This window comes from Callospermophilus lateralis, chromosome 11 (genome assembly GCF_048772815.1).
Source record: "Callospermophilus lateralis isolate mCalLat2 chromosome 11, mCalLat2.hap1, whole genome shotgun sequence".
Taxonomy (NCBI): domain Eukaryota; kingdom Metazoa; phylum Chordata; class Mammalia; order Rodentia; family Sciuridae; genus Callospermophilus; species Callospermophilus lateralis.
In genome coordinates, this window is record NC_135315.1 from 14485009 (window position 1) to 14510921 (window position 25913).

The 25913-nt window shown below is 43.7% G+C and overlaps 1 protein-coding gene across 3 annotated transcripts in view; it reads left to right on the top strand.

Moving 5' to 3' along the window:
* Window positions 1-2068: 2068 nt before the first annotated feature.
* Window positions 2069-25913, top strand: part of Tex2 (testis expressed 2) — a 110477-nt gene continuing 86632 nt past the window's right edge. For 2 of the 3 annotated variants that reach the window (XM_076871141.2, XM_076871143.2), the window contains exon 1: window positions 2069-2200. The gene's annotated coding sequence lies outside the window, so the exon portion shown is untranslated. The other variant, XM_076871142.2, reaches the window with a different exon arrangement.

The window sequence follows — 25913 nt, forward strand, 5'->3', positions numbered from 1 at the left end:
GTTGGGGGTTTGGAGATGTGGCCCAAAAGAGTTTCAATCTGTAGCTCCATAAATAACTGCTATTGGTGCACATTTGTAGATATCCATGATCAGAGTCCTCTCCTATCATGAAATTCACTTTCTTTTGGGAAGGCCTAGGCATGTAAGTGGTGATCCTAGTGGGTGATGTCTGCAACCTAGAGATTCAATTCTGACAAGGTCAGTCAACCTGATGCACAGGCATCCCTATCACATGCAGAGCCACAGCAAAAAGGGTTGTTGTATGGAGGCCACTCCAAAAACTGGGAATCTGTGTGGGAAGGGGTTGACTTCAAGTCCAGGACAGTGATTTCTGGGTACCCAGGTGTCTACTCTGGGACAGGGAAAGGAATGTGGCCTGGTGGGTGGGCAGGGCTTGATGACTTTGCAATGAGGCATTAAAGGGATAGGGCATCCTACCAGGGTTATGACAGGCCTAGAAATGAGAATGAGCAAGGGTGTGTTTGCCTTAACAATATTTACACATTGTCTTAGAGAACAAGGCTGACTTCCTTGAGTTCTAGGCCTTGCCCTTGCCCTTCCCTCTCCCAGGATTTCAAGCTTTTGCTTCCAGATACAGTGCTTTTCTAAATTTGGTTCTTGGCAAGACCCATTCAGGGAACCATTCTGAGTTTCTCAGAAGGTGACCTCTAGCTGTATTAGCAAGTTCCCCTAAACATACTACTAATTTTGAGGATAAAAAGGAGTTTGGCTTTATTTTGGGCAGTTGAATTTGGATTTCATATATTTTTGAAATATACATGTGAGTGTGGTCTTTGGAGCAACTTCATCAGAGACACTGAGGGGAGGTGTTGAAAAATAAATGCATATTTCCCCCAGGCGGACCAGATACAGTGGATTAAAGACTCTTGGGTGGGACTTAGGGAATCTGCATGTTAAATTCCTCTCAGATGCTGATATTAATGTTTGGGATCTACTGACAATATGATGAAATGTGGATAAGAGAACTCTCCAAGTATGTCAGTGTGGTGTGCCAGCTCAGCTTGCTACCTCAGGATCACAAATGAGACAGGTAAAATGGGCTGGATCAGCACCCCAAGAAGCCCATTCTTGTTTTTTTTTTTTTTGGTGGGGGTGGGGGGGATGTCCTGGGAACCCAAGGAGTGTTTTACCACTGAATTATATCCCCAGTCCTTTTTACTTTTTATTTTGAGACAGGGTTTCAGTAAGGATCTTGCTAAATTGCTGAGGCAGATCTTAAACTTGCAATCCTCCTGCTTCAGCCTCCCAAACCGCTGAGATTACTGAGTATGTGACATAGGAAGCTCATTCCAAGTGAGAATTCACCTCTAGAAGTTACTTTTCCTCTCCTGGCCTCAGGCATTGCCTCTCTAAAATAAATATATTAGATGAATTCTAAGCTCTTACTAGTCACAAGTCATGCATGGTGGTGCACATCAGTAATCCCAGCAACTCTGGAGAGGAGGAAGGAGGATCACAAGTTCAAGGCCGGCCTTTATATCTTAGCGAGACCCTGTCTCAAAATTAAAAAAAAAAAAAAAAGGGATGGGGATGTAGTTCGGTGGTAAAGCGCCCACGGGTTCAATCCCAGTTCAAAAACAAACACCAAACACCAGTTCCGTTTGGAACTGGATGTTGCAGAAGTGTTGGGGAGACTGGTAATTTGCCTTTTAAAGCCAATTTCTGAATTTGGACGGGGACAGATGTGTCTGACGAACTAGATATCATTGATTCTCGGAGCCTCAGTTTCCCTCTGTCAGGGGCATTTGTTGCTAGGATGCAGGAAGAGGAAATTAAGAAGTGTAAAAAACTAGGGAGGCTCACCCGGGATTCTTTCATGTAACATCCCACACCCTGCTGCCTCCAGCCGCCGCCCCTTCCTCCGGTCCACAGGGCAGCGGCCCCTTTAACAGCCCCGACGAATCACCCGCCTATTTCCACTGCCGTTCCTCGGCGCGCGGTAGGGGTTGGATTAGTCGGGCCTAGAGCGCGGCTTGCTCCGCCCCCGCCGCCCTCTGGTTGGCGGCAGCGGCGGCGGGCGCGGGGCGGGTCCGCCGGCGGGGCGGGGCGGCCGGTGCCCGGGGGCGGGCGGGCTGCAGGATCGCGGCTGGAGAGCAGGAGCGGGAGCCGGAGCCCGAGCCGCGGTGGCCGCGGAGCACGGGCGCCGGCGCAGTACCATGAGGCAGCCAGCGGATCCCGGGTGAGCGCTCCCGGGCCCGGGTGGGGCGGCGGAGGGAGCGCCTCAGGAGAAGGCCTGGGCTGAGGCCGGCCTGACCCCACAGGTTCGTGGTACCGGCCGGGTCCGACGGCCGTTGGCGCGGCGGGGCGCAGGGTCTGCGGTCCCGCCCCGCTGTCTTGGCCCGGGTATGGACCAGGACGCCGGCCCACTACGCCCCCGAGGCGAACCTTCCTCCTTCGGGGCCGTGCTGGGCAGTTTGGGCTGGACCCGGGCCGGAGGTGCCGACCGGCGGTCCCCAGGCTATCGTCCCGGGGCGCTGGTTCGAACCCGGCCGGGAGGCAGCGTCCACACGCGTACTAAAGGAGAAGAGCTTGCACTTTTATGAATGGGGTCCCGGGTTCTTGCCGCCCCCCTCGCCCACGTCACGAAATGCTTAGAAGTCGAGGGGCCGCAGTTACTTTTACACGGATCTGTCAGAGGTTGTCTGCGCCTCGTTTATTTTTCCTCCTACTCCGGGAAAACGCGGTGGTCGTTGCTGTGGGTGGCCGTCGTTGTGGGTGGCCGTGGGGTGGTTTGTTTGCCATAGAAGGGGGCGGCGGCGCGCCAAAACCCCGGGGATCGGAAGGTTAACAAGTGACATTGGGTTGAGGCCTAACGCCAGCTGCCCCGCCAGGAGCGCGGGGTTGACGGTGGCCGCCGTCGCTGCTGGCTGCTGGCTGCTGAGCCCAAAGTCGAAACGCTGGGACCCGGAGCAGAAAGGGAACAGCCCGCTGGATTGAAGCACACGCCGCCCAGGGCGCTCACCCGCGCTGGAGTTGGTGCAAGGGAGTTTTTTCCCCCATTGAAAACGGTTTTTGGAAAACTTAGTCTCTTACCGAGTTGATGGTTACTTAACCATAGGTTGTTATGGTTACAGGCCATCAAATATAAGAGCAAAGTCTGTTTCCACGCTCTCTGTTTCTCCAAAGCTACGGAGTACTTTGTCACTACGTTGCATTGAACGCTGCACAGGGAGGACATACCTTTTTTAAAGTTGAAGGAAAAGCGTGGGCTCCACGAGGGCACCAGTTATATTCTGTTTGCGTTTGGAGTCCCAGCGTATTGACACTGTCAGTGCCCTGCACATGAGTTTGGAAGGAATGCGCCCTTTACATTTTTTCCATGATTCTCACCTAAGGATTTAGAGCAGTCATTTTGGGATCCAGTATACGCTGAAGAGAAACAGCGAATGACTTGTATGGATAACATCAAGGAAAAATGGAGGGGCAACTAATTTGTGAGTTTTGGAACTTGATGACACAAGGAAGCTTATCCCATATTGGTATGGTGAAACTGCCATTTCATAAACTCTCACCCAACCCTTGAAGCGATTTCACTTCTCTTTCAGATTTTTCCAGAAATTGGTAGTTGGTCTAAATTTATGGAAAACATGGAAGCCTCTCAAGATGATGAAGCTAGAGTCAGGTTTTTGCTGGTGACTTTTTTTGTTAGTGAGCCCCTCTGGGAGTGACAGTGAAGGCATGGAGAGAGAACATGGAGGACTCTGGGGACTGCCTTGCTTGCACATTTATCCCCAGGAAAAAGGTGCAGTGCCTGAGAGGAAGGAGATTAACAAACTGATTCAGATCAGAATATGGTAGTGATCAAGTCCACTGGCAAGTAATCCATTGACTGGATAGACATGGAGGAAGGAACAGTTGAGGAGCCAGGTGTGGAAAGTTTGAAGAACAAGTAGAATGTCACTGTTTATGTGATTAGTGATATAGCATATGCCAAGCATATTGTTTATTATTAGAGATTAAGAGTGCTTCTGGAGAAGAAGCAGGAAAGATTAGTCTTTTAGATAAAATAAATGTGTAGGATGTTTCAGATTAAAAAAAAAAAAGTTGCCTAGAGTTAAGAAAGAAATATCCAACTAATTTTTATTGGGAATCTGTGGTGTATAAGAAACTGCTAGGCATTATGAATATGAAGGAAGAAAAAATGGGGAAGAGTTTGTTTTTACATGCCATATGATTGGTCTTCTTTCCAAAATCAGAAGCTGTTTTCTGAGGATTTTCTGAAGCCCTTAAGTATAGTAAAGAAGAAATGCACAGAATATTATTTAATGTAAAAACAAAACAAAGTAATGAAGCAATTCTTCTCATTGATTCTTCTTAAAGATTACTTTGGTATCAAACTGAGTCTCCAGAGACCAGTTTTGTGTGTCACATTGGTATAAAACTGTATTCATCCTCATGTCTGTTGACTGATGTGTTAGTGGTAAGTGCCTGTTTGTTTTAGTTTTTGTTTTTAATCCCTTTGCCTGTCATTTCATTCATTCAGAAGTTGGAAAGTCCTTTAAAAAAACACTGACCCTTTTTTCCAGGTACTTCCAGTTAATTTCTTTGCCTGAATTTCTCTTGAGGTCTTCTGTCTTCTGTCCATCCTTATTATCTCCTGAGTATCCCCCTTGGCAGCTCTTGTGGTTACAGAGAATGTTCTGTCTTTGATTCTGTCCCAAAGCAGAGGTGACTAGCATTAAAAAGAAGGCATTGTTGAGTTTTAGCTCTGCCAGTTACAATGTCCTGCCATTTGTGTGTGTCTTCTCCATCCTGCAGTAGCCTCTTAGGGTGGCCACGATGGCGTCTCTTTATAGAAGAGGAAACTGAAGCTCAGAGTGATTCAATAACTTGCTAGGGTGACAAGCAGGAATTTCTATCTAGGACTTTCTGATACTCAAGGTGCTTTTCCATTGACCATGTTTCTTTTCCTGAGAGAGGAATAGAGTTTATGACGAGTAATCTAGCGTAGAGTCTGCTTGAGTAGACACATGAGAGGTCAGGTTCAGAGACGTTCAGAGAATTGCCAGTTAATGGGTTTCTTTTTTCTTTCTTTCTTTCTTTTTTTTTTTAAGATATGTATATATCACACATGCTAGGCAAATACTCTACCACTGAGCCACAACCTTAGCCCCAGTTAATGGGTTTCTGTGCTGTGGTGGAGACAAGTTAGCAGCTAAAGGTTATGTACAAGGTTATGTACATAGCTAAAGGTTATGTACAAGATTCTATGTTGCTCCTTCTCAAACTCCTTTAGCAGCTCTGCCATGTGCAGTTTTGAGTATTACATGCCCTTGGGAAAATAGGGGTTTACTACTGTGAAAAGGTGACTAGACTTCTAGGTTCTGAATCCCAATGGTTCTACTTACCCTTTTGTGACTTTGAGTAAGTTACTTTCTCTGTATCTCAGTTTATTTATCATTAAAGTGGGACAATATTCACATTTTTACAATGATAATACAGTGCAATTTGTACCATTTTAACATTTCAAAAAAACAAAAAACAAAAAAAACAAAAACCCAAAACATATCATCTGTGGGACCTTAGAGTTGTAGTTGGCAGTGTCTTCATTTTTCGGTGCATAAAATAATGGTGTGTTTTACAGTCAGTGGTTTTTAGATTAGATGGAGTAGGTAGTACATTATTTATAGGTAGTTGTGAGGCTTGAATGAGGTCACTCATGTCCTTGGCATACATGATATCCAGTAACAGTTGATGTTGTCAAATGACAGAATGAATGGTTAACTGATAGGTGGATCTTGGGTGAAGCTACAGAGAGTCCCATAAGCTTTGCCACTCAGAGCCCAGGCAGTACCCCATGATCTGGGGTTGCAGGAACGGTTTCCAGTTTGCTTGGAGCTCTGTCTTTGGCTGACTTGTCCCTGTGAGAAGCATTAACTTCAGAAGATAACGAGCCATGGACCACAACTCCCTTTGTTCTGCCTATTCATTAAGGTCTTTGTCAACTTTAAATCCCAAGTTAAAAATAAAATAAAAACTGGTATAAAAAGATGGGCAACCTAAGCTAATATGAGTATTCTTATGTGTGAGTTTTAAAGCTGCTAAAGGTTATGTACAAGATTCTATGTTGCTCCTTCTCAAACTCCTTTATAGTGCTTAATTACAACGCAGGAAATGTCCATGAGACATTTAATGAGAAGGGTGCTAGGAGGTCTGACAATACAGAAGCCCTTGCCTGGGATGGCTGAGGTAAACAGTGCACTGGATGTGGGGCTGAGAGGCTTGGTGATAGTCTTGGTGACTTCATCTATTATCCCAGGTTCCTCGCCACATCACTTTACCACTCGGGGCCTTAGAGGAGCTCTCTTCTCAAATGAGGACCCCTTCTTAGTTCCCTGCCTCTAACACAATCTCATAGAATATATGAGTGTATGAGTTGCAGGCTCTGAGATATGAAATGAATGAAAGGAAATTTAGAATTTTCAAAGTCTCATTTGGATGTGTGGATAGTGCTTTGCAAAGCAGGAAACACCAAGCAGGTAAGAGCAGTATGTTAGCTGGCATTTAGGGAGAATTACTGTGTGCCCCGTGATGTTCTTTTAAACTTCACAAAACCCTATGAGTAGTAGATACTGTTATGAATTCTAAGATGAGAAACAGATTTAGAGAGGTTAAATAACATGGCTAAGATCACATTCAAGTTCAAGAGCTTATAGCTGGGATTAGAACCCAGGCTTCTATTGCACCCATTTGACTTCTCTGGTTGCTTCAGGTGGGTCTCGCCTCATTTTGGAATCCTCTCAAGCCACGTACCCTGGGAGCTTTCCCAGGTTAAAAATAAGATTCTCCTGCTTTGAAATCACAGATTCCTGGTATTAAGTACTAACAACTGTTTAAATTCTAAGTTTTCCCTCAGGATTTCTGAGAATTGGGGGAACTTTGTTAAACCAAAGAATAATTCATTTGGGAGTTGCAGGGGACTTAAGTCCTTGAAAAGAGAGGTTTTTCTTTGTTGAACAAAAGCCATTGCACTGTCATTGTGAGCATAAATGGGACTATTGAGGGAAGAATCTGACCTTTCTGTATGGAAGCTCACACAATGGGAAACCTGGTGGGCTTTGAAATGGCTAGGTAACCTTTGCCTGTTGGATTTGCCTGGAATATTGTCTCAAGGTTTTCCCCTAAGAAGATTATGGGAACTGAGACATTGAGGACCTCCTCAGCTTATTCTAACAGCTGAGAATGGCACAGGGCAAGAGGCACTGTCTTCAGTCATAAGCTTATTTAGGACTTGAGATCAAAACCCACCCTTTGGATTGTACCTGAAAACACCTTTCAGAGTCACAGTTTGCATTTTGTAAGTTTCCTTTCTCTTGTTATTTAAAGCTGACATAAGCTGGCTTGTTCTCTTATCCAATTTTCAGTCCCTTCCTAAACTAATGCTGTCTTTTAAGCCGTATTCCTAAAGATGGAATTTATCTTTTGGGGCTAAGAGAGAATTTTAAATTTTTTTCTACTGAAAGAACTGACTGAACAATGGTTGTCAGTCACCAAGCATTTGAGTGTCTCCTGGGGCCAAGCACTGTGCTTGGCTTTGGAAATCTGACAGGCAGCAAAACAGATGTGGCCCCTGACTGCACTTGGCACCTTATCTACTCTAGACAATAAACAAGTCAACAGAGCTTTATATGCACTGTGCATATGATATTGTAGTGAGTGTAAAATCTTCCTCTGAAGAAAAACAACAGGGCACTGAGAAAAGGTAAAGGGAAGGAGCCCACAGCTGGGAATGCTGGGAAGAGTATTGCAAGAGAGGAAGCAATGGGGCTGGGGCTATATGTAACTCAGTGGTTAAGTGTTTGCCTAGCATAAAGTGAAGGCATTGTGTCCATATACAACGAGAGAGAGAGAGAGAGAGAGAGAGAGAGAGAGAGAGAGAGAGAGAGAAAACACGAACGAACAACATGTGAGTGGTGTGACTACATTGAGGGGGCCAGAGAGGAGAAGATGGGAAAGGGGAAAGGGCAGTGCACTGGGGGTCAGGCAGGGGCCCAGGAGCTGGTCACCATTGGAGGGTCCTTGGAAAGTTTCTTAACCTCTTGTGCTTCAATTTGCTGCTTTCAAGTGGCTGTGAAAGAGCCCTAAGAGCAGTACCTGGTGTGACAGACAGGGCTATGAGTAAGGATTTGCTGACTCTCAGGACTGTGGGGAACTTGACCTAGAATGGGTGGGCTTCTCATCATTCAAAGTTTGGAGTAACCACAGGGCTGAAGGGAGGAGAAGGAGGACTGCCCAATCTCCTGGAAGGCCTCCAGGCAGCCTGGTGTTGGGCTTTCTGCAGTGCACCTGCTCTTGGGAGAACTTGCCCCACCTGTAGGAGCCTCTACAGCGGGTGCAGTGTTCAGTATGGATTTGGAAGCCATTGTGCCTCTGCTTCTGCCTATAGTTGTCTGCTTTAGTGTTTGGGAGTTAGATTTTAGCCTCTTTTTTTTTTTCCCCCTGTTAAGAGGAATCAGAGGCTAATGGCCTTATTACCAGGTCATTAGATGTGACAGCTCTGAGTTGCTGTGTGTGATACCTGCTTGAGCTCCATCTCTGACAAGATTTGATGTGGTATTTTCACATTCAGAGGGACAGCTCCCCTGGGATTTTATAGGGAGATTATAAAGCAGGTCAGAGTCTTTGGTTCTTTGGTCTGCCTTGGATAGTCAGTAGAATAGTATTTAAATTTATAATTATCTTGCAAAGTATTTATTAAGCCTGGTAAAATTTGTATATAGTTGCATTAGTTTTAAGTCTTCTATTCTAGAAAATAATATACAAAAGTAGAAATAATATAATGGATCCCATGCATTTGTCACTTGGTTTTAATAATTATCAACATTCTCCTAGTACTGAAGATAGCTTCACACTGAAGCATTTTGGTGGATTTTCTGTCACAGTATAAAAGTGTCTTTGGATTGAAAAAATCATATGATAGAAATTATCATGGAGGAAAAAAAGTCCTGCATCCTGTATAATTATAAGGCTGTGTTAGGTCATTGATATTTAGAATCTGAAATGAGCATTTCTTGGAAGCTTCTTATAGACTTGCTTGTGAAAAGTAGGCATAAAAAATTAAGAGCACTCTCAAGATGATCAGTTGGTGTATTTATTAAACATGGAGTATTAACCATTGTGGACAGTGTGTAAGGAACATTTACAAAAATAATTCTGTGTCTATAGTGGCTCATAAAATTATGGCCCCCTTCTTGCCAAAGCGCAGGTTATTTCAAATAGATCTTACACAAAGCTCAAACTATGAAACAGATTGTTTTAGTTATATATATTGAAGCACAATTTATAATGTTCACTTATAAAAGCAAATAAGACACGAGTAAATAATGTTGAAGGTCTATATTTTAAATTTTTGTTTGTTTCATTTTTTAAAGGGGAAATTCAAACTAAACATGCAAAGAATCCAGTAGCAGTGCTCCTGTGGGTCTTTGCCCGACAGACCTTTCTATGATGTTGATGTTCTAGATTGGTGCTCTCCAACGCGGTAGCCACTTTCCGAGTGCCACTGTAGAACATTTGAAAGATAGCAGTGCCACTAAGAAACCAAACCTTTAATTTTATCTAATTTTAATTTAAATAGCTCCATACTGGCAGTGTAGTCCCAGGGTTTAAAATCACCAGTCTCAATGATAGGATAGAATCTAGCACAAACTAATTTGGGCAACAAATGAAAGAGTACAAATCATATGTAGTTCCCAAGCTCAGAACATCTTAAAAGAAAAAAAGATTTTGATTTTGTGAGAGAAGGAAAAACTGCCTATTAGGGAGCTGCAGGTCTCAGTGATTCAAGTTAGATTTGATGCTGTGGTGTCTTGGGCACAGGATCTCATGAGAAGAGGAGTAAGTCTCTGAACTGTAAGTTCTGTGCTGCTTGTTCATTGCTCAGTGTCTTAAGAGGTAGAAAGGAATGGGTTAAGTGGCTCACCTGGGGCTGGGGTGTGGCTCAAGTGGTAGCATGGCATGCGTATGGCCTGGGTTTGATCCTCAGCACCACATACAAACAAAGATGTGTGTCTGCTGAAAACTAAAAAATAAATATTAAAAAAAAAAAAGTGGCTCACCTGAAGGTTTCAGGAGGCAGGACAACCGCCAGCCTTGGAAGTTGTGTCCACTGCCACTGTAGGGCAGCACCCAAGGCCTTGGAGGTGACAGCTGCAGAGGGCACAGGCTTTTTGATCACTTATTTATCCCCAGTGCATAGTAGATGCTTGATAAATGGGTGATTAGAATGGATGATAGTTATAGTAAGTAAGAAGAAGGGCTTTAGATTTATCTAGAAATTCTGGATAACAGGTGCCACAGGAAGTGTCCTAATGAGCTACAAACTTTGCACAGCCATTCTTTCTGCTAGGGGTCATTGACATTTCTCCTCACTGCAGACAGGCACAAGCTAGACTTCCATCCTGCACCCGCCTCACTCTTACCCATTTATTTGCCAAATGCTGCAGATCTTGATCTTGTAAACATCTCTGGAATGGTTCTCTTCTCTCCGGCTTCATTGCCACCACTCTAGTTCAGACAACCATCTTTTTTGCTTGGCAGACTGCAGCAGCCCCTCACTAACCTGCCTACATCTCCTTCTGCTTCTTTGTAATCTACTCCCTGTGTTCAGGCAGAGTGGTCTATGAAGTATTCCTATCCTCGCTCAAACCCTGTGAAGGCTTCTTGTTGCTCCTGGGAAAGATCCACATTCTGAACATATTTCTGAACATGTGATCCAGCCCTCCTGCCTTTTTTAGCCTGGACTGTCTCTCCCTTGGCTTATTACATTCCAGGCTCACTGGCCACCTTTGTCCCCATCCCCAGCTGGGAGGGAGCTAGACCTTTCAGGAATTGAACCCTGTGCTTGAAATGGCTCCATCTCCTGACTTCCCTCCTTTTCTCTTCTTGCCATTTGCAGCAAACTGATAAACTGTCTGTTATTCATGTCCTTTGGTAGATCTCTGCTCTTTCCCCTTCCTCCAGGAGGGCTGGCCCGTGTTCATTTTGTTCATCATTATGTACCTACAACCTAGCAGTGTCTTCCCATTGCCTGTGCTTGCAGAATGTTTGTTGGAGAATGAATGAGTGTGTGCAGGTGTGCTAGAAAACAAGGAAAAACTAGAGTATTTTTTTTTTTAACTTGGGTTTACTGTAGAAGTTGAGTAATTTTTAGAGTAGAATAACCCAGGAGGGGAAGTGGGAGGTGGGACGGGTCCACAGAGATCCATTGTAGAGCTATCCAGTGTTTGGGGAGGAAGTACCTTACAAAAACAGGCCTGAGGAAACATTTTATACACCTTTATCCTAGACTTAGAAGGCATTTGCCTGCCATGGTGAAAGGATGGAATTTGAGGGTGGCCCTCTTACCTGGATGAACTTTCTACACCCAGCCTTAGGAGGCATCTCTCTCAAGCATGGGCTCTAATTTGAGATCTCAAGGTCAAGGTCGTAGTCTTCTGTGTACAGCCCATGGTCAGGATCCAGATGTAGTCACCTTCCTAGCAGTGGATTCTGTACTGCTCATATTTTTTTTTTCAAAGAGAGAGTGAGAGTGAGAGTGTGTGAGAGAGAGAGAGAGAGAGAGAGAGAGAATTTTAATATTTATTTTTTTAGTTATCGGCGGATACAGCATCTGTGTTTGTATGTGGTGCTGAGGATCGAACCCGGGCTGCACGCATGCCAGGCGAGCGCGCTACCGCTTGAGCCACATCCCCAGCCCCTACTGCTCATATTTGTACTTCTCTCCTGCCTTTTACCCACCTCCCTTGTTCCCAGCAGCAAACCCGAGTGCTTCACCTGGGGGTGTTTGGCAAGCATTTGATTGTAGTCCCTTGTGTACTAAAATTTATACTAGGTAGACTCTAAAAAGGGGTCCCCGGGGCTGGAGTTGTGACTCAGTGGTAGAGCACTTGCCTAGCACAGGTGAGGCACTGAGTTCGATCCTCAGCACCATATAAAAATAAATAAAATAAAGGAATTGTGTCTATCTACAACTGAAAAATAAAAGTAAAAGGGGCAGTAGTAGCAGGGAATTCTTGTTGCACCTGGGGGACAAGAGGCCTCCTGCTATTGGGACACATTCCCTGTTGGAGAGAAGGAGCAGCCATGTTTAGCCCTGGCACTACAGATAGGGAGACTTGCTGTTTTGCTCAGGCCCCACGGCCATGTGGTAGGGAGATAGGAGAAACGATCTTCTCTTGAACTTTGAAGTTATGCATAGGAGATTGAAGGACTGTAGGCAAAGATGGTGGATAAATTTCTCCAACAGCTTTTGTGATTATGACTCTGAAAGAGAAAATTAGGTTGAGATGTCACTAGCTGGTTTCCCAAATAGTGTCCTTTTCTAAGGAAGGGACTAGTTGCTGAGACCAGAACCTTTGATAACCAGACAAGACCATGGTGAGGTGTTTTCTGGGAGTCTTGCAAGTCTGGTTATGAGGACTTCAGACTGTATATTAAGGAGACAGAAGTGAAAAGTGTACAGGAAAATTGCAGATCCCCAGATAACAAGGATACATGTGTGACTTAACAGCTATCTTGGTACCAAAGGGGTGATCAGGAGAGAAATCTCTAGTGGCAACTGGCACTGAAGCCAGTTAAGAACACCCTTGAGTGGGGGGTTCTGGTATCTACAAACTCATGCCTGAGGGTAAGCAGCTCAGTCCACCTTGTGCTGGGGACCCTGCAGTGTAGCCAGGGAGGTATGGTGGGGGTAGGCAATAGTTAGCAGTGAAGGTAGAGCCAAGAATTATGGATACCATGGCCCCAAGGGAAAACCTTCTGAGGGGTCACTCTCCATACCCTCATTATGGAAACTGATGGAAAACATTGCAGTTATGATGGAAAGGGAGGTAAGGGGATGCCCTTGTAGGACTCAGCCTGCCAGACCAAGGCAAGTGTTCTTTTCCATAGATGGATTTTAAACAGGCCCTCTGAGAGGTGAAATCTCATGCCGATGTTTGTATTTTAGGTGAATTCTGTTACAAGGTGAATTCTATTACAGGTAACCATGTGATGACTTCTAACTCTATGTTGCTGCTAATTTGGCCTCTGAGAGGTAGAGGGGGTGTGTGTGTGTGTGTGTGTGTGTGTGTGTTTGGGACTTGATGCCAAATAGGGAAAAGCTGTTTGACAAAGTAGACAAGGTTAAAGCCATCCAGAGGGCCAGGGAGTCTGTGACTGCAACCCAGAAGTAAGCACAAAGGAGCGCCTCACACAGACTGGCTCTGCTGCTGAGAACATTGGGCTGAACATTTCCTACCCTGTGCTGTTGTTTCCTTTAATTAAAATGAGGGAACTCCTCCTCCTTATCTAAACTGGAACAGGAGCCATCTTGATATCCTCAGATACTTTTTAGAGATGACCTCTTGAATATTATTAGTTTACAATGACTATAGATAGTTTTTCTTTGGTGCTGGGCATGGGAAGGGGGTAAAAAAGTACATCTTGAGCTTCTGACTAGGTGATAGAGTTGTTGGCAGGGCCTCACACATGCTAACCGTGTGCTCTATCACTGAGCTACACCTGACCCCACTGATGACTAAAGGTGTGGATCTCCTTGGCTTCCCATCTTCCTCTCGCCCCTACAGATTTCAGAGCAGAAACTCTAGTACTTGCTTTAGGAAGCCTGAAGCGAGCTGTCTTCAGGCAAAGTTGAACTGCTGTTCTGGCTAAGTTCAGAGGTGAGATTGAAATGGAAAATAAGTCAGAGAAGTAGAAACCCCGTGGGAAAGGAGTTGCTTTTGTTTTAATTTCCCAGGGCAAGCTAAAGCCTGTGGGAATAGGATGAGTGGTATTCGATCCTGAAAGCTGAGGTTCATAGTAAAGCAGGAACATTAATTTTTTTTTTTTTTTTAGTCTAAAACTCCAAATAGAAATGACTATTGATCATGCTCTGAGCCAGAGACTAAACTCATTTAGTTGACTTAGCTTGTCTAAAGGCTTGACTGTGATTGAGAAGCATGTTCATGGGAGGCTTAATAGCCCGAAGTGCATTTTATTTCAGATCTGATTTGTAGTTCCAAAATCTTAGGGAAGGGGGGAAAAAAGCACATCTTGAGCTTCTGAATTAGGTGATAGAGTTGTTTTGGTAGCAAGCATAAAAGTCCAGGGCCTAGAATGTTCAGGGGTAGGTGGTCAAGAGGCCCTTTTAAATGGTTGTATAAATTTATAATGCCAGAGTGTTAGTCTCAAAAAATAAAATCGAAAACATATTTAATTTGTATTTCTTTGACCACAGTTTTGGAGGAGCCTTCCAGAAACTGCAGCTTTGCCTGTTTATAAAGTCTGACTCTGCTGTGGCCTGATAAGAAGGTTAGCTGCCTTGTGGTATCTCTAGAAATGACCCATTAGCTTCAGTTCCCTCTCCCAGGACTCCCGTCCTGCTCCTCCTAGGTTCCCTCCCCAGGGCTGCAGTGGGGTGCTCTGCCTTGCACCCCGTACTGCTGAGTGAGCACACAGCTGGCCGCCCTGTTGATGGGTCAGTGTTGAGTGAGACGGTGCTTTACAGAAAACCAAGGGAAAAGAGTGTATTTTTTGGCCATGTTTTTCTTTTTTAGGATACCTTTTATACAAATGCTTAAGTTGGTGTTTCAGAATGAGAAGTTTTAGTCTCCTCATTCTTAAACAATAAGCAGTAAGTCAGGAACAGGTACCTGAGTTCAACTCCTTAGTTTTTCCTCCTGCCGGTCAGTGTAGGGTACAAGTCAGCATCACAGGCATGTGTGACACAAGTGCTGAGGGAGGGAAGGGCCCTGCCAGACAGGTAGGAAGTCCAGAACTGGCTTCAGAGCCCTCATCTAGCCACTGGAGTGGTTTCAAGCCAAAGTCTTTGAAGCTTGATAAAGAACTTGTAAGGTAGATTATTTTCTCATAGTTAATATGGGTGGTTATACAGAAGTCCCTTGAATTCAGCAGGTGACACTGCTCAGAAGAGTGTCTATGCTTGGGGACTGTGACTGGGCAAGTTCAGATGCTTGCCATAGGAGTCTGCCTTCTGTGAATCCTTAAAACAAGGTCCTTATACACCTTGCTGTCCTTTATAGGGAAGGCTTTGAAGAATATTAGAGCAAGTATTTTAATTCCTTGAATAGAATTAAACACAAATTTTAAATTATAAAATGGTTAATTAAATTCTTTTGGGGGGGGTACCAGGGATTGAACTCAGGGGCGTTCTATTACTGAGCCACATCCCCAGCCCTATTTTGTATTTTTTTAATTTAGAGACAGGATCTTACTGAGTTGCTTTAGCACTTTGCTTTTGCTGAGGCTAGCTTTGAACTCGTGATCCTCTGCCTCAGCCTCCTGAACTTCTGGGATTATAGGCATGCGCCACCACACCTGACAATTAAATTATTTTCTTCCAAATTAATAGTTTATAAATTGGTGTGCCAGTTTTCCCTCCCTCCCTCCCCCGCCTTTTTTTGGGGGGTTACTGGGGATTGAACTCAGGGGTACTCGACCTCTGAGCCACATCCCCAGCTGTATTTTATTTTTTATTTAGAGACAGAGTCTCACTGAGTTACTGAGCACCTCACCATTGCTGAGGCTGGCTTTTAACTCATAATCCTCCTGTCTCAGCTTCCTGAGCCACTGGGATTACAGTCATAAGCCCCACACCCAGTTTTTCCCTCTCTTTTTTAACTTAAGCACCTAAGTGTGTTTTGGAATTTTAATTTGTTTTTCAATTTTTTGGTTCTTTCTTGAATATCTACAAAGTAACCAACTATTTTCCCCCTGTGGTCTAGGTTCCAGGAGTGAAGTTACTGGTGAAGATTTGAGAGGCCCTAGAAGATATCATCTTCTTGGGGTAGAACTTTTGTTCTCCCTTGTCTCTTGTCCTTTCCAGACTCCCCAGGACCAGACACTGGCCATCCAGAGGGATGCAGTCAAAACACTACCTTACTCTATAAACATCTGGAGTTTTCATACTTGGGGAGGGAGAAAGGAAGTCTGTCTCTTGGAAAATTGAATGTGAAATCGTGTGGATATTTTTTGTGTGTGTGTGTGCGCGCACACACACACATAAGCATTTATGTGTAAGTTCTTTGATGTTTGTCAGGTTTTCAAATAGCCCTTAACCAAGATGGGTTAAGGAAGCACTTTCTTGCACACCTCTTGTTCGAGCAGCTCTGTAACCAGCTTTTGAGAATGGAGGGGTCACTTCCAGGAGGCCATGAATCTGGAGCACAGATAAGGCCAGTGAGCATACTGCATGTTCCTCATGGTGTGGTTTCCCCAGGGCTCTTCAGGTTGTCTTTGCACTCCGAGACTCTCTTCCCTCCCTGCAAGCCTGCTCCCTCTCAAATCCTTAAAACCTCTGTAGAGGGAGCACTGGATGAGCTTGTTCTCCTAGCCAGGCACTCTGGGGCCCAGGATATTTTCTCCCTCCTGGTTTCTTGCCCCTTGACTTCTCACAGGGCCCTTCTTCATTTTTGTTGGATTTAATCCTTCTCTCCTTCCCACTTCCTTCTTCATTCTAAATGCCTGTGGTTAGCTTTTCTGTTAAGTCTGATAATTCTTGATTATAGCCAGAAAGTCCCGTCGTCCCCCCCCACCTCCGCCATAACTACTTAAAGAACCTGGAGGCTGGCCCTGTGACTGATGGGTGGATCCTGTCCCTTCCTGGAATGCCTTGAGGCCTCAGCTTTCCCCTCCAGCCCCAAGTCCAGCCATTTGCTGTGGCAGCCTGTGGCCAGTCTTGAGCACACAGCTGCCATTGCTGGTCACTGACTCCTTCCTTTCCTCATTAACGTGGTGTATGTCCTATGATGAGGAGCTCTGCTCATGAGAGTATGGTTCGAGTTTATGTTCCTTTTTCCAATTTTGCCACAGGCAGTAAAGATAGAAGTTGTTTTCAGAAAGACACCCCCGCGCGCCCCCCCCCCCCCAGCTCAATAAATAAGACAAGGCTGGTAGTTAATGGCATTGCAAAACAATTTTTTTTTTTTTTTTTTTAATGCCCGGGATCCAATCCAGGGCCTTATGCTTGCTAGGCAAATGCTCTACCACTGAACTGTGCCCCTTGCCACAGAAATTTAAATTATAGTCAAAGGTGTTCACCTTCTGCCTTTGGCCATTTAAGCTTCTTTCCTCCCCTGCCTTCTCCTCCAGGGATCCAGGGAGTCAGGGAGCTGGCTTCCTAAGGGTTTTGGAGGAGGGGCTCTTTATCTTATTGCTTCTGAGGATTTCCTAGGCTGTTGCCAGCACTAACCTTCACACAAAGGTGGGCATGTGATCCTGGACACTGTGTTGAAGAAACTGGATCTCTTCACTCATGGAGCCATTCCATGAGCTGGTAATGCAAGCTGTTGGTAATCACAGAAAACCTACTGTGAAATTCATCTAAAATTAATGAAGTGTCAGCACTGAGGACTTTAAGTACAGAAGGAGTCAGGGCTTGGCCCTCAATTACTGTAGTGGAGATGATTTCTTGCTGTAGTTTTTAAGCCTTTGGCTGGCCTTCCTTTGCTTCCTGTTGTGCCTGTGGCTGCCTTTCCTCTCTTGTCCAGTTGGTTCACATTCCTATGACAGAGACCTCTTTTAATAAGAAGCTAACAAAATGTGCAGCATATTACAAAGTCAGATGTTCAGGATTGTCTATTCTATGAACACAGAAGAGTGAAAGCATCAGTATTTTTGTGGTACTGAGGATTGAACCTAGGGCACTCTACCAAACTGAGCCAAATCCTAGCTCTTTTTATTTTATTTTGAAATGGGGCCTCACCATGATGCCCAGGCCAGGTTGTGGTCTCCAATTTACAGTCCTCCTGCCTCAGCCTCCTGAATTGCTGGAGATTACAGTGTGCACCATTGTACCCAGCCAGTGGCTTTTAGTTTGTTTTGTCTTGTTTTATTTATTTATTTATTTTATTTTTTGGAGACAGTTTTTCACAGGCTGGCTTCAAATACCTGGACTCCAGCAATCCTCCTGCCTCAGCCTCCCAAGTAGCTTGGGACTCCAGATGTGTGCCACAAAATCTGGCTGGTTCAGTGTATTGAAAAGAAAACAATAAAATATGGGGAAAAATTTTGGTAATGAAAACCAACTAGATAACTAATAATATGTCTGCTTTTCTTGATTTTGATTTTTTTAAAGGGGAATTGTTCAGTACTTCATTTGTATGTATATCTGCATTTGAAGATGTCTAGATCTCTGTTCACATATGCCATTATAAATGGTTGAGGTATTTTGAGGCTAAAATCTTTAGTGCTTTGGTGACATGTACTTTATAGGTGTACCATTCCTTGATTTAATAGGAAGGATCTCTGCTCTGTATGTGCTTTTATGTGACTTAAAAAGGAACTAACTATTCCATTTAAGTAGATTTCAATTAGGATAATGGGTTTGAGACAGCTCACAATGGTACATTTTCTAGACTCTTAAGATAGAATTGTCAAATTATAGCAAGTAGAGTTAGAAATTATTTTGCAATTTTCTCAGCAGATTGTAATTTCTCCTTCTGTACATCTAGTCATTCTGGAAATAATAGTGTAAAGGTACCTTTTTCTAAAACAGTATTTTCCAAATAGAAGGGTACCTTTTGGTTTAGAAGTAATGGAGGAAGAAGATTGTCACCCAGGAGAATAAGCAGAAAGTACTCATTTTTCAGCCTCTCGTTTATTGTACTTTGGTCACATTTTTGAAGAGAGGCCCAGAATTGCCACAAGTGTGAAAAAAAAATTGATATCTGGGTAGACTTGGAATGAAAGTGAGATTTTCAGGGTAAGCAGGTCACTTTCTTACTTGACTTTTAGAAATGGAGGTGTGGTCATAGCAGGCTAGCTGCCAGGGTTAGTGACAGTGAAGAGTTCCTGTACTATGTGTATTTCAATTTTCTTTTTTTATTGTTTCTTTTTTTAGTACCAGGAATTAAACCTAGAGGTGCTTAACCATTTAGCCACATCGCCAACCCTTTTTTTATTTTTATATTTTAATTTTGAGACAAGGTTTCACTAAGTTGCTTTGGGTCTTGTTAATTTGCTGAGGCTGGCTTAGAACTTGTGATCTTCTTGCCTTAGCTTCCCAAATCGCCGGTATTATAGGTATTTACCACTGTGCCTGGCTAGATATTTAAATGTTCATGTTTGAAAAATCATGTTAAAACAAATAAAAAGTAAAAATTTTAAAATGGGAATGTTCATTTATATACTTACAGGATGTTAAATTTTTTAAAAATATCTAGGACCTGATTTGTTAATGGGCCCAGGGAATAGTGACTGAAGGGTTATATTTTAAAGCAGAAACACTTAGTTGAAGAAAAAAACTTGCCTAGGAGGAAAGATTCTGTGGTGATGTGTCCTGCATTTTGAGTGATATACTAAAACCTTGACAATTGCACATTAATTTTGATCTTTCTTGGGAAGATGGATAAAATAATGAATCTTTCAGAAGAAAAACTTGCTATGAAATGTCAAAGTCTGCAGTGGAAAATGTCACCATCCATGAATGCAAAACAAATTCAAAATTCAAAATCATAAGACTTATGGACTTGCTATCTTGATTTCAGGGGCTAAGGCCATGAGATCCAGCAGACCAGGTTGGGCACTCACAAAAGGATTGTGGGAACTGCTACTTTGTAAGAGTTTTTCCTGGTAAATGGACTTCGACTCCAAACCGTTCCCAATTTGATAGAACCCTTGTTCATCAGAGGCAGATCTGAAACACCTGAGTTTCTTGAAATAATCCAAAGGATAAAGTTCTGCCACCCTTTAAAAGAATGGTGTTTTAGCTTCTTTTGGGACACTGAACCTGTGAGAGTCGATGAGACTATTAGAAAGGGAGTTTGCTGCTCTTGCAGACACATTTTCATTGGAGGGCTAGAGCATTTCCTTGGGAATGTAACTTGTGGCTTCTTGGACAGTCAAATTGAGCAGGGCTGGAACCTGTCATCCAGGCCTCATTTTGAGAGAGCTGTTCACTGACAGGAGTGTTTCTCGAAGATGCAGCTCCCCACCCACCTAGGGATCCGGGGCTATTTCCTGTAAGGGTCTTTTTGAAGGTGTTTTTGTTTAAGGGCGTTTTAGTATGTGTATTTGGAAAAGCAGTACTAACTCTGCTTTTATTTCTCTGGTTATTCATATGCTCTTCCCCCTGTAGAGTAGAAGGACTGTTTACTGCCTTTGACCTTGCGGTGTTTAAAGTCTGAAATTAATTTGTTAGATAAGTTGCTTTTTATGTTATTTATGAAGGGGGCATTGCATGCTTGCTTGTTATGCATAACATGATTTCCAGAATCTCCTATTTGAAAATAAAATACATGGTTTTAAGAAAGTGACTTGTGAGAACTGCATTATTAGATTTGCATCCTGTTTTCTGGTCCTTTGCCGCACATTCCTTGGGCCTTGCAGGCTGGGAGGATTGATTCTGGTGCATAGGCAGGTGCTAGAGCCACAGGTCTGGAGTCCAAGCTCTTTGGGATGGTAGCAGCTCTTTGAGCCCCTGGTAGGTGGTAGCCTGCGAAGGAGGCTTTATTTATGTGTAAGCAGTTAGGACAACAAGGTGATGTTCCCCTCTTTTCTAGAAGGATCCTTTTCTTTGATACAGCAGCTGGATTGGAATTTCAGTTTCCTGAAAGAAATGCATTTTCCCAGGACAAACAACATTAGACACTGGTTCTGTGCCTTGTCTACAGTCCCCTGTTAGGTAGTCTTGTGCGCCTGGATACTACTAAGTAGATCTGGGGTTTAAGTTACACCTTACTGGGGCTGGCAATGTGGCTCAAGCGGTAACGGGCTCGCCTGGCATGCACGGGGTGCTGGGTTCAATCCTCAGCACCACATAAAAATAAAATAAAGATGTTGTGTCCACTGAAAACTGAAAAATAAATATTAAAAAAATTTCTCTCTCTCTTTAAAAAATAGGTAAATCCTTAAATGTTAAAAAAAAGTTACACCTCACTTTCTCATGGCAACTGTGTCATGATATGTTATGTTCCAGAACTTATTATACCTGATGTCTACTTTCTAAAATATAGTCAGTGTAAATGTTGTATTAATCTTCTGAACTATTTGAAATTGTCTAAGGACGTAAACAGTTTACTTAGGTAGTATATGCAGTGTCTGCTCAATCATTGAGCCAGTTAATATTAAAATGCCTTCTGTGTATCAGCACTGGGACATAACGTGAACAAACCCATTTCTGCCACACGAAGGACATATTCTTGTGAGTGACAGGTAACAAGTGAGTAGGTGTATGAGCTAATACCAGGTAGAACTATTGTTCTGAGGAATAAAGCAAGGAAGGAAATGGGGAGGCTGCTCTTTAGGGCAAGGTGGTCAGGAAGGTCTTTCTGAGGGGATGACACTTGAGCCGAAGCCTGCTGTGCTTTGCTTTGTGGTGCTGGGGATCAAACCCAGGGCCTCAAGCATGCTAGACAAGTGCTATACCACTGGGCCACATCCTTAGCCCTGCTGTTATTTTCTCAAAATTTACAACAAATTTTGGAAGTAACCATCTTTGGGGTCATAGCATTCCACGAGGTTTCTTTGCATAGATTTTGATGGATTTATTTAAAGAACCTTTTAGAAGTCAGGACTTTGGTGTCACTCTCCAGCCATATCTGTTTTTTTGGTTTTTTTTCCTCTTATTGTCAGTATTCCTGCGGCAAGAACAGGAGAGACGAATTGCTGGCCTCTTGCAGTACTTTGGAGTTGGGTAGAGCATCTTCCTGTTCTCTGGCTGGCTTCTGAGCTGGGCCGCTGGGGCTTTCTGCTCAGTGTTATGTGTCAAGCTCTTTGGCACCAGCTGATCCCTTAACAGTCACTCCTCGAAGACTAACCATCTAGATGCCTCCTCCAGAATGGTCACTACATTCAGAGGCCAACTAACTCGAGCTTGGCCCTGAACCCTAGAAACACGGCCTGGGGTGCAGGGTGAGGGATTGCAGCCATTGCCCTGAGACTACTCTCCTTCTGAATGTCATTTTAAACATCAAATCCCCAAATTATTACCAGTCTCTTCGGAAGCAGTGAATTCTGCCAGTCGTGCTTACTGTTCAAAGCATTTTTTCACACATGTGACCCATTAATTAGCCTCACAGTTAATACCATTATCCCATAGTCCCAGGGAACATTAATAACAAGTATTTGTATAGGGCTGGAATTGGCAGATCTGTGGGCATCTTCTGTAATCCTGTAATAACACCTATCGTATTTGTCACCTCTTGCTCCTTTGCAGACCAGGAAACTGACATTAAGCATGTTCAAGGAAGGAAGGGAATGAGGCCTCCAAGGAAGAGCCTATGCTGAGGAGTTTCATAGAAACCCTTTTGTGCCTACACAGATGCTCTGTGGTACTTTATTTTTCCCATTTTGCAGATGAAAAACTGAAGCTCAGAAAGATTAGGCAGCTTGCCTGAGGTCACACAGCTGGTGATGGGATTGGCACAGGATATGTCTGAATTGGAAATTTATACTTTTTCTATGGTACCAGCACCTGTCTGACTTGCCTGAGGCCACATTGCCCTTGCTCCCTTCCTCCCTTTGAGACTCCCACCTCTGCCTTCTTGCCACCTCAATCACCTTGCCCCATGTCTGAGCTACGGCAGGTTGAGAAGCCCTATTATTACAGGTACTTGGAGGCATAGTAAGCTTTGAAACATCTACAAAGAGCTAAACATGGGTGTGCATGTGCAGGCTTACACACACACACCACACACATACTCTTACATAAGTATGTATAAAAGACCAAAGGTGTGCTCTATATCACTCCAGCGTATCAGGCATTTGCTTATATTTTAACACCTTGTCATCAATGTGCCACTAGTTGGTGCCCCTGTCATTTATCATGATTTTATTCACTTGGTCCCCCATTTCTGTGTAGTGTTTGCGCTTGCCATCTGTAAGGATGATAGAATATTTTCTGTTTCCACACACATAATCCCTGGTTACAGTATAACTAAAATTTATAAACCATGGTGGAGGTTACTGCCGCAGTCTGGCTGAGCACAAATAACCGAGCAGCCACGAAGCACTTGTGGGTTCAAACAGCAACTCTTTATTCCTGAACTCCACCAGCACACTTCACACATACGCTCCCCGGGAACACCCTCACCCTCCACCGGGCTCCACTGGGCTCTGCACGCACTCTCTCGGAACCCCACAAGAACTCAGTGGGAACTCCAAAGTACACCCTCACCCTCCACCGGGCTCCACTGGGCTCTGCACACACTCTCTCGGAACCCCACAAGAACTCAATGGGAACTCCAAAGTAGCGGTTGCTAGAGGCACCAAGAGCCGCCCTATTGCCAGACAGCAAAGGTCTATATACAACTGAATACACAGTTTAACTTAACCATCATCATCTCAGTGTCTCGCTGGCTCACCTCTTAACCATTCCCTCTGGCAAAATGCCATGCGTCATCCTGACTGGCTGTGGCCCTCAACAGGTTACCATGTCTAACTAGGTGAAACTCTTTAGAAGCTGAAGCAGAGAGAATTGAATTGGGAAAAACAGCTTTTCAACAATTAGGATTATTTTTTAGGCTAAGGACAAATAATTGCAGGTAACAACAATAACAACAAAAAAAAACTTTTCAAAATAAGCATCATAATATCTGCCCTCCAAGGTAGAGGACTGGCACCCAGACAGCCAGCTGCTTTCCTTTCATGGTCACAGGCATTGGTGAAAGGTGTCCTGTACCTTTTTGATTCCCATGTCTGTCCTTACTAGTAATGAGGCCTCAGGTAAGTTACTCAATTTCTCTGCTTCACTTTCCTTATTTGAGAAATAGTATAATTCCTATCACAGAGATCAAATGGGAGGGTGTCTTGAAGTGTCTGGGACACAAATCTTCAGTGAATGTTCCCTTTCCAATCCTTACCTCAAAATTGAGTGAATTAGTGCGTACTCCTGAGCTGTTTGGGTGATGCAGGGACTGTCCTCGCTCATTTTAGGGAACAGTTATGTTTCTTCCTCCACTTTGAAGTTTCTTGTTTGCTGCCTAGTTTGAATCAGGATTCCAGAAAATTGGAAGATTTTTTTTTAATGTCAAATTTAAATTTCTCTTGAAAGATGTATTTCAAAAAGTTGAACTTGGGCAGAATTTCTGAAATGGTTTTATTATATATGTTGCTTGCACAGTATTATTTGGAGCTCATGACTTCAAGAAAAACTTTATCATTCAACAGGTTTGCCTTTCTACTGGTTTTGGATAGTTTGTAAGGATCCATTAGTCTCCTGTCCAGGGGACATGTAGTTCCCAGAGCTTTGAACACCTTTCTGATGCACAGTAGGAGATCACCAAATATCTCATACTCTGAGATGTTCCAAACAGAACCTACTACATCCCTTTAAACCTGATCCTTCTCTGATTCCCAATCTCGGTGATGGTACCTCTCTCTTCCAGTCTTGTAATCCTGATGCCTAGGGCTTGTCCTCAATGCTCTCATCTTTTTGTCCCGTCCAGCCCATAAGTTCCATGCATATGTCTCCTGACTCTTTCTCAAATCCTTTCTTTTGTCACACCATTGGAGTCCAGGCTACCATGGTCTCACCAAATTTGTTTTAAGAGCCTAATTGACTTTCCCTGGCCCCTTCTTGCCTCTTTTCAGTGTTTTCCACACACAGCCGGAGTGAGCTTTTCAAAGTATGCCCCTCCACACCTCCCACCAGATCACATGCAGTCACCCTTCAGTCATTCTGCATTGCTCTTGGGACAAAGTCTACATCCTCATTGTGGCCTTTCAGGACTGGCATGACTGGCCCTGTCCCTCTCCATTCACAGGTTCTTGCTGATGCTGTTCCCTCTTGTGGAATGCACACACTTTCACCATTGGTGAGCCAATCCAGACTCCCTGAGATTTCAGCCCATTTTCCACCAGAAGGGGGACGGGGGGGGGGGGCAGGGGTGTCCTTCTGTGACAGATACACAAACTAATTGAAATTAATTGGTTTCTTGGAGCCCTTCTTGTTCCTTTCTGACTCTGACATTGATTATTTGATCCTCTCTCTCCACTGGCAAGTTCCCTGAGGGCAGGTAGGGTACTGCTTTGTGAAGCAGGATACAAATGACAAGTACTGAATGTTAAAGCCTTGCTTCCCCTCTCAGAGCTTCAGTGTCATGTGTCCAACTGGAAAGGTTTGGCTGACATTAAAGTGTTTGTACAGACAGACCTGTAGCAGTGAATAAATTGTGAGATGAAGAGAGCCTTAGATCTATAATCAATTCCAAATGCTTGTTTTATGTACATAATAAATTGAGGGGAAAAGAAGAGTTTGTTTATAACTAGTTGTTATTTTTTTGAAATTAATTTCTGTATGGTGGGAGGGCCTAGAGCCATTTAGATTAACATTTCATGGAGTACTTTACATAGGGAAAAAATCTATGGCAGAAGCTAACTTAGAGAACCAAAGAAGAGGGAAGACGAGTCATGAATAGTCACTAATCATGGTGATCTGGAGGAATATTTGCTACTGGTGGGGAGGCTCATCTAATGTAGCCTCTCACAGTGTCCCAGTAATGCCCCAGGCTAATTATTACCAACTCCCCCAAGGATGGAAATATGTTCCCATAACACAAAAAAAGGATGTGTGGGAGATTTATGATGTTATATATACAGTGAATTAGAGAGGCAGGATAGAGTAGGTAGTAGGGAGGGCAGTTTCTTTTTGCTAAGAACTCTGGATTACCGTTCTCTAAGAAGTCTTCACGCTATGGCACATACCCTCAGTAGGCTCCTAATTATCCCAGACAGGTTCTAGGTGTTGTGACAGTATAGTCTATAGTGTTTCATAGCCTGTTTTGAGAATCACTGCATCTTTTGATATTAGCATCTTTGAGTGCTTTCCTGAGTTTTCTTTAGACTGAAGTTCTCACAGAATTTTGATCCTCCCACTACATAGAGTAGTCTTTATCTAAAGTGATGTGCCCAGTAACTGTTGAGTGGATGAAACTCTTTCCTGGAGCACAGAA